Below are 17,461 nucleotides of genomic sequence, written 5' to 3' on the forward strand. Positions count from 1 at the left end.
TACATTGTTAAAAGGGAAAAATCAAGATGTAGTATGTTGCCACTAGTAGAGAGAATGGGGGTGGGGGAATTATCTAAATATTTGTTTATGCCTTTTAAAAATCTCTGGAAAGATACATAAGAAAACTAGCTATCTATAGGAGGTTTGGAAATGGAGGGTAGAGGTTAGGGAGAAGGGAGATTTTTATTGGTACCTTTTATATGTTTTCCTTAACTATGTAGATACATTATTTTTAAAGTAATTAAAAATTAAATCTTCCCAGAGAACAACTGAAAATCAATAGAAATTAGAGGTTTCTATTTTATAAAGATGATAACATAGGAAATGTCTGTGACCATACTTTCTCCTTACAAAAGACTAATGTGATTTTTTTGAAAAATAATTTTGCATCTCCCTCAAGCAGATCTTCCAGTCGGTATTCAATAAATGCTTATTGAACTGTATTAGCTTCCCATGAGATTCATTTTTAAAAAATGTTTTTATTGATTTCAGAGAAAGGATGGGAGAGAGAGATTGAAACATCAATGGTGAGAGAGAATCACTGATTGGCTACCTCCTGCACGCCCCTCACTTGGGTTCAAGCCCGCCGCCCAGGCATGTGCCCTTGACCGGAATCGAACCCTGGACCCTTCAGTTCGCAGGCAGACACTCTATCCACTGAGCCAAACTACCCCGTGGGGAGGTGGGAGAGTCCCGCTGAGTCCTTTCCTCTGGTTTATAAAGGCTGCAGATCTTTATGCCTTGATATCCCCTCTGATTGGTCACTATCCCCTTTGATTGGTTACTATAGCAACTCCAGAGCTCAAACCAGACGTGAAGTACCTGAGGTTCCCTCCTTCCTCTCCCTTATTGTTTCCCTATTCCCTCTGGGCTTTCTTCTTCCCTCTTTGAAGGAGGGGCTTCCTTTCCTTTATTCTGTAATGTTTACCTTTTGCAGCTCTCGCTCCCTTATTCTATGGAAATGTACCCTTTGCAGCTCTGCAGCCCTGTGCTTTTTCCATGGACCCCTTAGCTCCTAAAATGTCCTAACCCTGCTAAAACTCCTTTCAGAACGGCCGTGTGATTCTAACTGTACGGCACTCTGGAAAAGACAAAACTATAGGAACTTTTTTTTTATTAATCTTCACTGAGGATATTTTTTCCTTCTTTAGAGCGTGTGGAAGGAGAGAAGGGAGGGGACCCCTGGTTGGGATCAAACCTGTAACCCAGTTACATGCCCTTGACTGGGAATCGAACTGTGACCCTTCGGTGCTCAGGCCAAGGCTCTAACCAGTTAGCAACACTGGCCAAGGCTAGAAACTCTTTTAAAAATCAGTTCTGCCCTGACCGGTTTGGCTCAGTGGATAGAGCGTCGGCCTGTGGACTGAAGGGTCCCAGGTTCGATTCCAGTCAAGGGCATGTACCTTGGTTGCAGGCACATCCCTGGTTGGGGGTGTGCCGGAGGCAGCTGATCGATGCTTCTCTCTCATCAATGTTTTTTTTTTTCTTTAAATATATTTTATTGATTTTTTACAGAGAGGAAGGGAGAGGGATAGAGAGTCAGAAACATTGATGGGAGAGAAACATCGATCAGCTGCCTCCTGCACGCCTCCCACCGGGGATGTGCCCACAACCAAGGCACGTGCCCTTGGCCGGAATCGAACTCAGGACCTTTCATTCCGCAGGCCGACGCTCTATCCACTGAGCCAAACCGGCTAGGGCTCATCAATGTTTCTAAGTCTCTATCCTTCTCCCTTACTCTCTGTAAAAAAATCAATAAAATATATTTTTTTAAAAAAATCAGTTCTTTCTAAGGGTTAGGGGGAGAAGATAATGAATAGGTGAAGCACAGGATTTTTAGGGGGTGAAACTTCTACATGATACTGTTTGTAACCATGTAATAGACACTTGGATAAGTTGAGGAAGTAGTAATTTGTTAAGAAAAATTATGTCATTACCATTCAAGACATTTAAGCAGATGAGCCAGCTAATGAAAGTGTATTTTAGTATGAGAAGAATTTTACATTAAGCTAGTTAGTTATATGAGGAAATCCAAACAATTTGAATTTAAATTTTTTGTTGTTAATCCTCACCTGAGGAAATTTTTTCCATTCATTTTTAGAGTAGAAGGGAGGGAGGGAGGGAGGGAGGGAGGAAGGAAGGAAGAGAGAAATATCAATGCGAGGGAAACACATTGATTTGTTGCCTCCCGAAAGCACCCAGCAGGACCAGGACTGAGGATCAAATTTGCAACCCAGGTATGTGCCCTTAATCAGGAATCAAACCCACAACCCTTCAGGGGTGAGCTGATGTTCTAACCACTTAGGTACACCAGCCAGGGCCAAACAATTTGTATTTTAAATAAGTATGATCAGGTCTTTGAAACTCAGAAGGAAAGCCATTAACTGGTAATTTAGAAAACTTAATTTCTTAGCTAAAAGTTTTAATAGCTTCCTTTGCTCTTTTTAAAAATATATTATTGATTTCAGAGGGAAAGAGGGAGGGAGAGAGAGAGATAGGAATATCAATGATGAGAGAGAATCTTTGATCAACTGCCTCCTGCACACCCCACCCTGGGGATCTAGCCCGCAATCGGGGCATGTGCCCTGACCAGGAATCAAACTGTGACCTCCTGATTCATTGGTTGACCCTCAACCACTGAGCCATGCTGGCCAGGCTTCCCTTGCTCTTTTATCCTAAGGTGCTACCTGGCCCAAAGCAGAGGCTGAAAGGAAGGCAGAGCTGTGCAGCTCCTGGTGGGACCTCCACTTAGGACCTCATACCAGCAGCACCTCAGGGAGGACCTGAGTATCTCCCGCCTACAGATTACTGTCTCCCCTTTGCAGCTTGGCAAACAGGCTCAGAGACTACGTCACTTAGAGTTTGGTTTGCACCCTCAGAAACCAAGAGCGGCTGACTGAAGTGAAGGGGGTTTTCGGCAGGGAAGCTTGGAACTCTCAGGGTGGGAGGGCAGCTGGAGAGCCTGGACCAGAGACAGGCAGGCCCCACAGGTGCACACTGAGTTCGTCAGACATGCATCTCAGGTCCCAGCCTGGACGCAGTGATGACTCGGGACCTGCCTCTCAGCTCAGCCTTGGATATGTGCCTGCTGCCATTTGGGAATCACTGAGCAGAGCCCATGCTCAGAGCACGTGGACAGACAGTTCCTGTTAACGGGACAGGGTTGTTCACTCTGGGCTGGATTTCTCGGGGGCTGCTGTCATCTGGGAGATCTGAGAAAGGCCTCTCCGGTAACATCCTTGATCTTGTCAAGTGGATGAATGTTAAAAACCCTTTCCCCCTCTACACAGCTTTTGAGACAAAGATGGAATGTTAAGTCAGCAGCTGGGCTCCTTTCTCTCATTGGTGCCTTTGTCACAGGGACCTGCTTTAGGATTATTGCTCTATGAAGGGAATGATGAAGATGAAAGTTTTGTAAGGCCTTGAATCTAGATGCCAAAGAACAAAGCAAGCAGCTAGCTTTGACAGCGCAAAGGCTCTGGAGCAGAAAATGCAAGATGTGAGCGTGGGAGAAAGAAGAGCAGCTTCCCATGCCTTCAGGCGGCACTGCCTAGACAAGGGACTTTTATGGGGGAGGCCCTTTTTGCAGACTTTCTCCCGGATGGACCCGGGGCCCTGCTGCCCTTGCTAGCTAGGCCTGCATGAGAGAGCAGGTCCTGCATGAGAGAGCAGGTCCAGGGTGGACTGCTATCCTTGGTCCTGAACAGTCCTTGTGCATAGCAGCAGTAATTCACAGCCTGGCTGCAAATCTGAGTCCATGGACATTGCAAATAAATGTGCTAGTTGCAAAACCTTGCCCCAGATCTGCTGAGTCAGTAGGTCTCTGCATTTTTATACAAACCAAGAGCCCAGAGGAATCTGATAGCCCACGGGCTGCAATTTGGAAATGACTCTACGAGGGCTTACTTATCTCTCCTAAGCCTATGCAGTGGACACCTCTAGCTTTTTCTCCTGTTGGCATCTACCCCCCAATCTCCTGAAAATGCACCTTGATTCTTATTATGAGAGTCCCTCCTTTCACCCTCAGGTTTGGGCAAGGCTGGCTCAGCTCCAGGCCATTCACCATTCAACTTGTCTCAACTTCCTGACCACAGTTACTGGCCCTGAGACCACCCAATGTGAGCCAAGGATGGAGTTGGGAGGTGTGAAATGAGGCCTTTCATTATAGGTGAACTAACTCAGAAGCAGGTAAAGCGGATGATGGAGAGATACCAAGTCCAGAGGACCTTGTTTGAGCCTCTGAAGAAAGTGGTCTAGAAGTCAGAAATTCCCCTGGACTTTTCAAAGGAGCTAATACATTCCTTTTATTGCTTAACTTTGTTTGGTTTGGTTTCTGTCAGCTGCAACCAAATAGAACTTCTGTTTCCTAGGACACTGATGGTCATGCATTCTGTCCTAAGAATTCTCTGTGAATTCTGAACCAAGTGAGAGAAGCAGGGGAGCTGGGCCGGAGAGAACACGCAGAAGCTGAGGTCACCGGGGAGAAAGCAGAATGACGTAATTTGGACACTTTTTAAATAATCAGTTACCAAGGATGAAACCTCAACCAACCATGGGCTAAAGATTACCGAAACTGAAGAAGAGTCCAAAGTATGGGGGCAGGGGGGCAATGGTATCCTACGCTGAGTGTCACCAAGGCATTCTCAGATTTTGCATTTCTCCTCTTTCTCAATGAAGTGTTACTTCTGCTACCCGGTTTCCATGGCTGGTCTCCCTGCAGCTTTGTCTGACCTTTCCAATGTTTGTCCTCTCTGAGGAGCTGGGGCAGCACGAACCCCTTCATCAGCATAATGGGCTCACTGTTCACACCTCCCCTGGTTCTGTGGGTGGACATGTATGATATGTACACTCCCAGGAGTACTAAACCCACCACAAAAAATACCGAAAGGTCAAAAGGTCTCAGGACCTCAGGGAATAACCCACAGGGGCATCATTTCAGAACATCGTTTCTTCCAGTAAGAGGTACAGGTGGGAGCTGGGAAGCATGACAAAAGTGCCTGCACACTCTCCCTGTGGTTTTGAGAGTACCCCTGTCTGGCTAGGGTAGGACAAAGTTCTAATTAGCGGGCACTGAAGTGGGTTAATGTTTGCATGACAGGAGAAGGGAGGCTTGCCTGGCAGAGATTCCAGGACAGAGGTAATTAGACAGGAGGCCAAGGCCCAGATGAGGGACCTCTGGGGCAATCTGAAAAGCCAGGGTAAGACATAAAAGGAAGCTATTTTTAGAGAGGCCAGATCGGATTGCAGGACAAGCAGATCCAGGCCTCTGGGAATGGTCATTAGAAACGGCTTGCAAGCCAGTGAGCCCAGGGAAAAAAAGTTTTAGGGCAAAGTTACACGGTTTAAATGACTGTCAAGAGATGTGTGATTTTTAACAAATTCTGGGGGGTCATATGCCTCTGAGCTATATGCAAAGCCCAGGAAAAAGAACTGTCCCTTTTTTTGGACAAAGGTTGCTCCTCTAATATGGTGCAAAGCCATTAGATTATGAAATCATAATACACTGACCTTTTTAAATGTTATAGCTGAAAGTTTGGAGGAGGGAGGAAACACATGGTGGGTTCTAGGAGCTGGTTTTTGTCTGATCCTTGGCCTGGGAAGTGGTTGTAAGAGAGCTCACCTATAATTATTTGTTAAATTTATACATGGGTGTTATTTGGACTTGTGTATATATTTCACATGTGCATGCACACACACACACACATACACACACGCAACAGTAAAAAACTTACCCAAGTGCTAGTCACTGAGAGTGGATGGGAATCCGGGAGGAGGGGGCATCAGAAGTAATGTCTATGGCCCTGACTGGTTTGGCTCAGTGGATAGAGCATCGGCCTGCGGACTGAAGGGTCCCAGGTTCGATTCTGTCAAGGGCATATACCTTGGTTGTGGGCACATCCCCAGTAGGGTGGGTGCAGGAGGCAGCTGATTGAGGTTTCTCTCTCTTTGATGTTTCTAATTATCCCTCATCCACTCTGTAAAAAAGTCAATAAAATATATTTTAAAAAAAAAAAGTAATGTCTATGAAAAGTTTTTATATGATAACATGCTAATGACATGGTATTAAGGGAATAAGTAGGCTACCTCTATGTATGTACAATGATATCTACAAAAATTATAAAAATATGTATATGTACAGGGAAAGGATTAGAAAGAAAAATGCTATCACCACTCTGCTGGCCCCTCTCCCTAAAATACAGGGAGGTTGCTCTGTAGGTCACTGGCTGGCTCTGGCACAGTCATACTATATAATAGAAAATAAACATGTAAATTGACTGTCCTTCTGCTACACTCACCAGCCAATCAGAAATGAGTATGCAAATTAACCTCATCACCTCTGTGGAGACTGACAGCAGGTAGGAGGCAGGTGCCAGCATGGCCTGCTTGGCCGTTGCTGTGGTGTGGAGCAGGCAGGCCCTGCAGAGAACAGTGGGGAGCGGGACTAAGCCATCAGTAGGACATCCCCTGAGGGCTCCCAGATTGGAGAGGGTGCAGGTCAGGCTGAGGGGCACCCCCCCCCCACCCCCTGCACGAATTCCGTGTACCAGGCCTCTAGTTAAAACACTAAAGAGCACGTTTAAGGCTTGGAAGGTCCAGTCTTATCTCTGCTTCTTGGTGGTTGGGTTCCTTGGACACATTGCTTAACCAGCGGTTCTCAACCTGTGGGTCACAACTCCTTTGGGGGTGAACGACCCTTTCACAGGGGTCGCCTGAGACCATCGGAAAACATATATATAATTACATATTGTTTTTGTGATTAATCACTATGCTTTAATTATGTTCAATTTGTAACAATGAAATTTGGGGTCACTACAACATGAGGAACTGTATTAAAGGGTCACAGCATCAGGAAGGTTGAGAACCACTGGCTTAACCTCTCTGGGGATCTTACAATAATGTTTGGGAAACAGGTCTTAGGCAAAATTGTACAGTCATTCTATTTAAAATCTCCCTAGCCTGCTGGCATGGTTTTGGAAGATCTGATTTATTAGATCCACTGCAGCCCAAGATTGAGAAGATTTTCACAGTCTGAACTTGTTTCTTAGTATGAATGAGGCAGGAGATGATTGTGAAGGGTTTGGAACCCCCTTGGGACCATGGCTTGCTGCTGTCATCTCTTGTTTGTTTTGTACTGGTGTTGCTTAATCCTATGGGGGAAGTTGGGAGGGGTGAGTTGGGCTCATGCCACACCCTGGGACGGTACGGTGTGGCTCACTGCAGCCTGCTCAGCCAGCGCCCTCTCCTTGTGCTTTTTAATCTAGCCGACAGAAGTAAAGCCTTTTTTGAGAAAGTTTGACCATAGGTATTAAAAACTTTAAAATATGCAGAAATAAGACTTCCAGCTATGACACTATTCAGAGGCAGGCAAATATTCTCTTCCAAAACACAGGAATAAAACTGGACACAATTATCAAAATCAAACCATTTCAAGGTTGTAGAGATGAACCAAATGCAAACAACAACTTGAGAGATATTTATTCTTTTTTAAAAATCCTCACCCGAGGATATGTTTTTATTGATTTTAGACAGGAAGGGGAAGCGAGAGAGACATGCCAATTGGTTGCCCTGTGTGTGTGCCCCACCAGGGATTGAACCCACAACCTAGAAATGTGCCCTGACTGGGAATCAAGCCTGCAACCTTTTGGTATATGAGACAATGCTCTAACCAACCAAGCCCCCCGGCCGGGGCACGGGATGTTTATTCCTAAAGAACTGCTGGAGTTTGTGTAGGAACAACAGCCTCCTTGTCCAGGACTGCTTCTACTCCTCCCCCCACCCCCAACCCAGCTGGGTAGGTGGAGTCATTTTATTGGGGCAGGGCAGGAATTGCAGACCAGCTTGGCTGCAAGTAGGGGCAAACTTGACTCGGAATGGAGAGTGAAAAGTCCATGTTAGACAGCATTGTAAGCCCAAGTAGCAAGCTCAACAGAAAACAAATAGCAAACCTGAAGCTCTGCTGGCCCGAGGCTGCTGTCCCAACTGGGGTGAACAGTGGATAAGCCAGAGATTTAATAGGACGACTCTGGGAACGACAGAGCAATAGGAGGCCTAAATGAACTCTCCACGTGTCTCTGGCTGGCTGGGAAACTAGCCTCACCTTTGGGGAAACACGAGAGGGCCCAGGGAAATGCCAAAGCTAAGGCAGACCTGAGAGCTGCCTGAACTTTGAGTGCCATCCCCAACCCACACACCGACCCATCAGTGAAGGTCAGGGAAGTGTCATGGGCTTGAGGTGTTTAAACACAACCTCTGTCCAAACCCAAGGCTGACTACCAAGCTATGTATACGCAGGGGTTCCCTTAGGAAGTCAGGCTAAAAACAAGAAGAAGAAATAATAAAAAAAAATAAAAAGACTGAGCCGAGACATCAGCTCCTGTACACCGTGAGGAAGACAGATTCTGCCAGGTGAGTCCAGGCAAGTTACAAAAACCAAACCAAACCAAAACAGACAAAGGAACAAATTAAGAGAGGCCTTCAAGAAAAAAAAAATCAGAATCTCTAGGTGCTCTATTAAATGTTCTTCAACTTCTAACAAAAAATCATGAGACATACAAAGAAACAGGGGTATGTGGCCCACACACAGAATAACAGCTCCCAATAGAAACTGACTCTGCATGAGCCCAGATGTTGATTTTAGCAAATGAAGATTTCAAAGCAACAATTTTAAATATGCTCAAAGAATTAAAGGAAACCACTTAAAGAGAAAAAAATACGACAATAACAATAAATAAAGGACATCAGTAAGGATATACAGCACCTTCCAATTGGACCTTCCAATCACAGAAGACTCCACCCAATCACAGCAGAATATACATTCTTTTCAAGCACATGTAGAACATTCTCCAAAATAGTATCAACAGGATGGAAAAAGCAAGTCTCAATAAATACGGAAGGGCTGAAATAGTCTGAAGTATGTTTTCTGACCACAATGGAATTAAATTAGAAATCAAGAACACTAGGAAATCTAGGAGTTCCACAACTATTTGGAAATTAAACAACATACTTTTCAATAACCTCCTGGGGTCAGGGGAGAAATCGCTTGGGGACATTTTTCTGAAGGGTCACTGGGTCTGTCAAGGGCCTGACTAGTAAGCCGTGGACCCAGGACTCACATGGGGAGTCTTGCCACCGACTTCCCCACTCAGGGTCAGGCCTTAACACGTGAGTGAAAATCCTGCAACAAGATTCTGTTTCTCCTCCTGTTCTCCATGAGATTGGCTTCTTAACCACACACACACACACACACACACACACACACACACACACACGTGAGGGCCCAGGAACTTCCCCGCTTTCCATAGGAATTCAGGGCTGGTGGTTTTCTCCCTCCAAGGAGAAACCTAAAGGTGACAGAAAAGAATGGAATGTCGTTCTTAATGGAAGGTTCCAGTGCACAAGTGCTAATATTATTCTATTAGAGACCATCGCTCAAAATGTCTCATAGCGGAGAATGAATTATTATTTAATTAGGTGTTCAAACCGTACTTCAGAAGGACCCATTCATAATACATCACAATAGTCTCCAGCGAGAATGTGGGTCATCTTAGCGGGGGTTTTTGTCCTGCTCTTCATGGCGGCTACTTCTCAAAGCCGCAGTAAGTGTCGGCACTAAATGTCCTCCGCCCAAGAGGGGGGCAAGGCCCGCATGAGGCACATCTACAGTCAGGACCAAGCCCTTGGCTGGGCCTAGCACGTCAGAGTGGACGCAGGATTCGGAGGCAGCCTCTGGAGCAGGGCCCGCGAGCAGACTCACTGGGCGTGAGTCCTGGCTTGTCTGCTCTTTCTCCTCTGCCCCCCGCCCATGTAAATGCTGCGATGTGTGTGCTGTGTGTGCGGCAGACCTGGTGGCTGGGTTCTGAGCTCTTTGCCTCCCTCCCTCATCCCAACCTACTCTCCCTGTTCCCCCCACCTCTGCTAATCATCTCCGCCATTCCAGTGGCCCCCCCAAATCTTGAAGCCTTTTCTTTTACTCCTCTCCCTCCCTCAGTTAACCCATCAGGAAATCCTGCTGGCTTTATCCTCAACATACATCCAGCATCCAACCACCTGTCGCCCACAGCTGGCTCCCCGCTGGCCCAACCACAGGGGGAGCCCCATCATCTTTCACCTCTCCACTGGTCTTGCTGCTGCTTCTGCCTTTGCTCCCTTGCAGACCAGCAACCAGGAGCAGAAGCTGTTAGGTCATTTCTGCTTCTGCCCGACACCCTCTGAAGAAGACCGTCTTGGGTGGTGGTTCGACCCAGAAAGCACAGGAGAGAAAGTACAAGGAGGAAGTTGGACGGGGGACCTGAGCAGCCAGAGGCCTCAGCCACCAGCTACTCCCAGGGCCCTCAGAGCAGCGCTCACCTGCAGCAGGTGCCCAGACCACAGCACAGGCCCCAAGAGCAGGACTTACCTTTCTTCCCATGCTGCCGCTCCCCAAACTCCAGCGTTCTCTCCACAGCCGCCTGTGTCCCCCCAACGCTGAAGGACAGAGAGAGGGAACTGGCTCCACCAGTTTGCTATGAACCCAGTTAATCAAAGCCCACAGCACACAGTTGTGTTGAAATGATGGGCTCCACCTGTACCAGGCCTGCTGCTGCTGCTTTTAAAAAACAGGTTTATTGACAGAGAAAGACAAGAATCACATGACCTCACACATATGTGCAATCTAATGAACACAATAAACTGATGAGCAAAATAGATCCAGAAACAGAAGCTTGGAACAGCCTGATGAATTTCAGAGGGAAGGCAGAGGAGGATGGGTGGGTGGGAAGAGATTAACCAAAGAATTCGTGTGCATATATGCATAACCCACAGATACAGACAGCAGGGTGGTGAAGGCCTGGGGCGGGGGCGGGGTGGCTAGAAGGGTCACTGGGGGTAAAAAGGGGACATCGTAATACTTTCAACAATAAAGGTTTAGAAATAATAATAAAATCAGGTTTATTGAGGTGAGAGGGTTAGCTTGACAGGCCGGCAGGGCAGGGGTCCAGTGGAAAACCAAGGCAGGTGGAGCACAGGCAGGGGCAGGCACGGCAGTGTGAGCAGCCTAATCGCAGAACCCAACCAAGCAGAAATAACAAAATGTTTCTGGATTCCAAGCGGGAGGCATGGGAAACAGGGGAGGGCCGGCAGCAACAAGGTGTACGAAGGCGTAGGCACAGAAAGTGCAGCATAGGACAGAGAAAGAGCACGTGGAAACGGGAAGTTCAGGTCCGTGCTGGGCAAGAACCATGAGGGAGTCAGGCAGGTGACGACGCGGGGAAAGAGCAGGCTTGCGGCAAACATATACCCCTGCACTGCACGGCTTCACAGGCAGCCCATTACCGGCCCCTCCCCATTTGGGGAGTCTGAATCTGCCTGTAATGAGTTTCCCACACTTTTGCTTAAATCTTCTGGTCCTCAGAGCTCATTCTTCAGCATCAAGAGACACGACCCCAGGAAAACACCTTGGCTCACCGTGCCAGTTATCAGAGGTATATTTGATGCACGCAGAAAAGCTCACATATTTAATGAATACAATTTGATGAGTCCAGACATACGCATACTCCTGCAAAGCCATCACCAGAATCAAGTTAACAGACACATCCATCACCTCTAAAAGTTTCCCTGTGTTCCCCTTTGGGGTGTGTGTGTGTGTGTGTGTGTGTGTGTGTTTGGGGTAGAAGCACTTACCATGAGATCTACCCTCTTAAAATTTTTAAGTGCGTAATACAGACTTGTTGACTATAGGCAGTATGCTGTACAGCAGACCTCTATAACTAATTCATCTTGCATAACTGAAACTTTATACCAATTGAACAACAACTTCCCATTTCCCACCCCGGCCCCCACCCCCGGCCACCCCCGGTAACCACCGCTCTAGTCTCTGCTTTTTGAATTTGACTATGTTAGGTGCTTCGTATAAGTGGAACTGTGAAGGAAAACCCCTATTCTATAAAACTACTGTTTGGAATTCTCTGCTATTCTTTGGACGGCCTCTTATTCTGAAAAAGTAACTGCTTTCCAGCCTGCTTGAATAGTGGGGGAGATAAACTTAGCTCTCTGGCCTTGTAGGCCAGAGACTAGATACACCCAATGCCATGCCAGGTGCATTTTTTTTAATTGGATAGAACTGTATAGTTTTCAAGGCCGCTGCCAGCAAGCACACCAAGGGCTGGCTCTTCTATAAAAAGGGAAGTTCTGCTTGTAGCTTTGCTTAAATTTGGATGCATTTCCCTGAGCCCACCTCGGTGAATAAAGTGTAACTCCAAACTCTCAGAGCGCTGTTTGGTTCTGGTCCGGTTTTTCTGTAACAGAACCACGCACTATTTGTCCTTCTGTGACTGGCGTTATTTCACGCAGCATAATGTCCACAGGTCCATCTGTGGAATCTCAAAGCGTTATCTGCACTCCCGTGTTCATTGAAGCACGATTCATAATAGCCAAGTTATAGAAACGACCTAAATGTCCATCAATAGATAAAGAAAACCTGGTGTAAACACACAGTGGAATATTATTCACCCTCAAAGAGAAGGAAAGGCCATGGGCTTCTGGGAGGAGGACAAGCTGCCTGGGCAGCAGTGAGAAGGTGCAGACTGAGAAATAGGGCAGAGACAGACCAGAGCATTCATATCAGTGGCCAGTGGAGGCTGCAGGGTGTGAGGGAGAGATGGTGTCAAGGAATAGGGGGAAGGAGAGTTAAGGGCCCAGAGAAGAAATCAGAGAAACTAAGGACATTCGAAGTTCTAATTGCTCTAAGGAATTGATGAAACTTGTGACTAGGTTTTCCTTATATTTCAGTTCCTTATTGCAGCATACCAAATCACCCCCGAACTCAGTAGCTTTAAACAATAAGAACGCAGTATTGCCCAGGAGGTCAGGGTTCAATTCCCGGTCAGGGTAATTCCCGGGTGGCAGGCTCAGTCCCTAATGTGGGGTGTGCGGAAGGCAGCTGATCAGTGCTTCTCTCATCATTGATGTTTCTATTTCTCCCTTCCTCTCTGAAATCAATATAAATATATTTTATAAATCAATCAATAAATATGCAGGGAGTATGGCCAACCAAGGAAGCTTCAGGGTCCAAGAGTTTTTATTGGGAGTGATTATTGTCCATGGGATTGAACTCAGTCTCAAGCCCTACCCACTCCCTGGAGGTCAGGCTGATATCACCTGGCCTGCACAGCCAGCCGAGAGGCATCCTTCGCCTGAATATCAGGTGTGAGCTAAGGAGCCCACTATGAACAGCACAGACACTCCTGCCACCTGGGAAAGTCCAAGGGTTTAAAGGTTATCCTCCAGGAACCAAGGACAAAGGCCAGACCTCGCTGGGCAAGGCCAAATTCTTTACTACATATCGTTCTTCTGCTTCTGCCTTCTCAAGGCGGGTACAGTGAAAAACAAACATAACTATACTGAGGTTACACTTGGTACCACACACTGCACACCTACTTTGTATAATTCTCACAAAACCCCTGCAAAGTTGGCATTACATACAGGGAAGAAGACTGAAGCTCAGAAAGTTGCTCGAAGCGTTATAGCTAGAAGGTAACAGATTTGACCCATGTTGGCACAGCATAACACCTTGAGCCACGAGATCCTTGTTGACAACTTTATTCATTCGCTCATTCTACATTTACCTATTTAAGCCTATGATGTGCCAGTAATCATTCCAGGTGCTGAAGGTGCAGCAAAAAACAAAACAGACAAAAACCCACTCGTACAGAGTTGATACTCAAATGGGAGAGAAAATAAGCAAGTAAATATATAAAATATATAGTATTTGAATGATGGTGATATTGCTGTGGAAACAAAGCTGTGGTAGGCAGTTAGACAGACATGAGCAGAGCAAGGACGATGGGCCAGGTCCAGAAGGTCACCAGGGGGGAAGCCCCAGGTGCCTAGCAACAGGCAAAACTGGGAAAAAAGACTTGCCCCCAGGGTGACCTTTCCTGCCCTACCATATTGCTGGCCATAGAGCTGAGACACCCTAACCTTTCCTATCGCTGGTCATGAGGTTGGGCCCTCCCCTGACCTTTCCTCCCTTGGCCTGCTGCTGGTCATGTGGGTTAGACCTCCGCAGAGGGGCCCCGAACAAGGGGACTGGAAAATAGCCCTTCAGCATGAAGCCCCCAGGACAATGAGGTTCCGGCATCAAATACATCTAGGCCTCCGTTGTGTTTCAGCTCCAGGCCCAGAAAAGCAGCAACACCAGACAAGCAATACCATGGCTGACGTCAGGACCAACTGCATTGACTAATAACCCCCTGCCCTGGCGCTGACCAATCAAAAGAGACCACAACCCTGGTCGAGCACACCTGCAAAGCTGATGCATATTCGATGATCCTGCCCTGAGTCCTCCAGATAAAAACCCTCAAGCCGGAGGACCTGGCACCTTTCCCCACACCCTTCCTCCAGGTGTGTTTTCCTCGCCTCTCTCCTAAGCTTCAAGGCCCCTTCTTTTGCCTCTATAACTTGTTTCCTGGGCCCACTTCTACAGCTCACTTCTTCTACCTCTGTGACATTCTACATAAGCTTTCTCTTATAGTTTGAGTCTTGGCTCTGAATTCTCTCCTAGCCAGAACTCCAGTACAGTGGGGCCTTGACTTACGAGTGTCCCGACTAATGAGGTTTTTGAGATACTAGCTGTGTCTAGGCCGATTTTTTGCATTGAGTTGACAGAGTAATTTGAGTTAACGAGCTCCTTAACGAGCTCAGAACGAATTAAACTCGTAAGTCAAGGCCCCACTGTACCCAGGTTGCTGAACCCAGCTCCAGTCTGACTCCATCCGGGTAAGAACCTGGTGCCGTTTCGCTGCCAACAAAACCATGTGTGTATCTTATTTCGACCTTTAGTTAAACATATCAATTATAACAGGACATCTTTGAGACAACTGGGAAATCTGAATCTCGACTAGTATATGAAACTATTAATTTTGTTGGATCTGATGATGGCATAGTGGCTGTGTTTCAAAAAAAAAAAAAGTCCTTACCTTTAAAGATTAAGACAAAAAAAAAAAAAAGATTCAGACAAGTATTTATGAGCAAAATAAAATTGTAAAACTTTGCTCATTATTGATGCTGGATGACAGAAACACAAGGAAAGCCCTCTATACTATTTCTTCTAATTTTGTATGTTTGAAAATTTCATTAGTACAAAGTTTTATTTCATTTTTAAGTGATGGATAGGGTGGCAAACAGGATGTGTAAGGGATGATGTAAAAAACCAAATAGGTAGATCAGGGAAGCCTTCACTAAGAAGGTGAAAATGGAGCAAAGACTTGAGGCGGTGGGAAGAGATCTAAGTGAATCTCTGAGTAAGAACATCTCAAGCAGAAATGGGAGCTACTATAGAGCTCTGAGGTGGGGTGTGCCTGGTAGGGCTGTCCCAGGAAGGAGGAGCTAGTGGCTGGAAAGGGATGTCAATGGTACAATAGCAGGAGGTGGCATCAGAGAATGAACAGGGGTGAATGGGGAGGAGAGGATACGCATGCAGGGCCAAATCCAACAGAGAATCCATACCCCAAATATACAAAAAACACCTGCAAACCAATCAGAAAAATATAGGCAACCCAATAGAAAAGTGGGGATTCAGAGAAAAACCAAGATGGCGGCATAGGTTAACGCCGGAGATTCCTGCCTCGAACAACCACTTCAAAAAACAACTAAAGATGGAACGGACATCATCCAGAACCACAGGAAGGCTGGCTGAGTGGAAATTCTACAACTAGGAGGAAAGAGAATATCATACCCAGACTCAGAGGAGGCGCAGTGCTGAAGTGAAATACTCAGGTGCGGAGTGCGCACGGAGCGGGCTGGAGGCGGAGGGCGCGGTTGTTGTTTTCAATCGGGAGGGAGTTTCAGACTCTGAGCTCCAGATCCAGGCGAGTCTCTAGGGATCCAGACTCAAACGGGAGAAGCAGGACTGTCTGGCTTCGGTCGGAACTCGAAGGCAGCTTTCTCTCTGAGGTTTGCAGCGGTTGCTGGGACTCTGTGAGGCAGAGCCCCTGGGACGGAACTGAGAGCAGCCATAACTGCTTGCTCCGCCCGCCCTGTAGATCCCCAGGGACCCACCCCGCCCAAGCCCTGCCCAGAGCCATTTGCCGAATAGCCTCAGGCAAATGCTAGATTAGCACTGCCCTAGAGATCCAGCACAGAAGCTCTCCCACTGCAGACACAGCTGACTCTCATAGCCAGTTAGCCTGGAGGTCAAATCACCCCCACTATTGCTGACAACAATCAAGGCTTAACTACAACAAGACTGCGCACAAAGACCACTAGGGGGTGCACCAAGAAAGCATAAAAAATGCGGAGACAAAGAAACAGGACAAAACTGTCAATGGAGGATATTGAGTTCAGAACCACACTTTTAAGGTCTCTTAAGAACTGTCTAGAAGCCGCCAATAAATGTAGTGAGATCCTCAAGAAATCTAACGAGACTCTCGATGTTATGATAAAGAACCAACTAGAAATTAAGCATACACGGACTGAAATAACGAATATTATACAGACTCCCAACAGCAGACCAGAGGACCGCAAGAATCAAGTCAAAGATTCGAAATGCAAAGAAGCAAAAAACACCCAACTGGAAAAGCAAAATGAAAAAAGAATCTGAAAATACGAAGATAGTGTAAGGAGCCTCTGGGACAGCTTCAAGCGTACCAACATCAGAATTATAGGGGTGCCAGAAGATGAGAGAGAGCAAGATATTGGAAACCTACTTGAAGAAATAATGACAGAAAACTTCCCCCACCTGGTGAGAGAAATAGACTCACAGGTCCAGGAAGCGCAGAGAACCCCAAACAAAAGGAATCCAAAGAGGACCACACCAAGACACATCATAATTAAAATGCCAAGAGCAAAAGACAAAGAGAGAATCTTAAAAGCAGCAAGAGAAAGAAACTCAGTTACCTACAAGGGAATACCCATATGACTGTCAGCTGATTTCTCAACAGAAACTTTGCAGGCCAGAAGGGAATGGCAAGAAATATTCAAAGTGATGAATACCAAGAACCTACAACCAAGATTACGTTATCCAGCAAAGCTATCATTCAGAACTGAAGGTCAGATAAAGAGCTTCACAGATAAGGAAAAGCTAAAGGAGTTCATCACCACCAAACCAGTATTATATGAAATGCTGAAAGGTATCCTTTAAGAAGAGGAAGAAGAAGAAAAAGGTAAAGATACAAATTATGAACAAACATGCATCTATCAACAAGTGAATCTAAGAATCAAGTGAATAAATAATCTGGTGATCATAATAGAATCAGGGACATAGAAAGGGAATGGACTGACTATTCTTGGGGGGGGGAAAGGGTGTGGGAAATGCGGGAAGAGACTGGACAAAAATCGTGCACCTATGGATGAGGACAGTGGGTGGGGAGTGAGGGCGGAGGGTGGGGTGGGAACTGGGAGGAGGGGAGTTATGGGGGGAAAAAAGAGGAACAAATGTAATAATCTGAACAATAAAGATTTAATTAAAAAAAAAAAAGAAAGAAAA

Source organism: Myotis nattereri (genome assembly GCF_964212035.1).
Source record: "Myotis nattereri genome assembly, chromosome: 13".
NCBI classification, from domain to species: domain Eukaryota; kingdom Metazoa; phylum Chordata; class Mammalia; order Chiroptera; family Vespertilionidae; genus Myotis; species Myotis nattereri.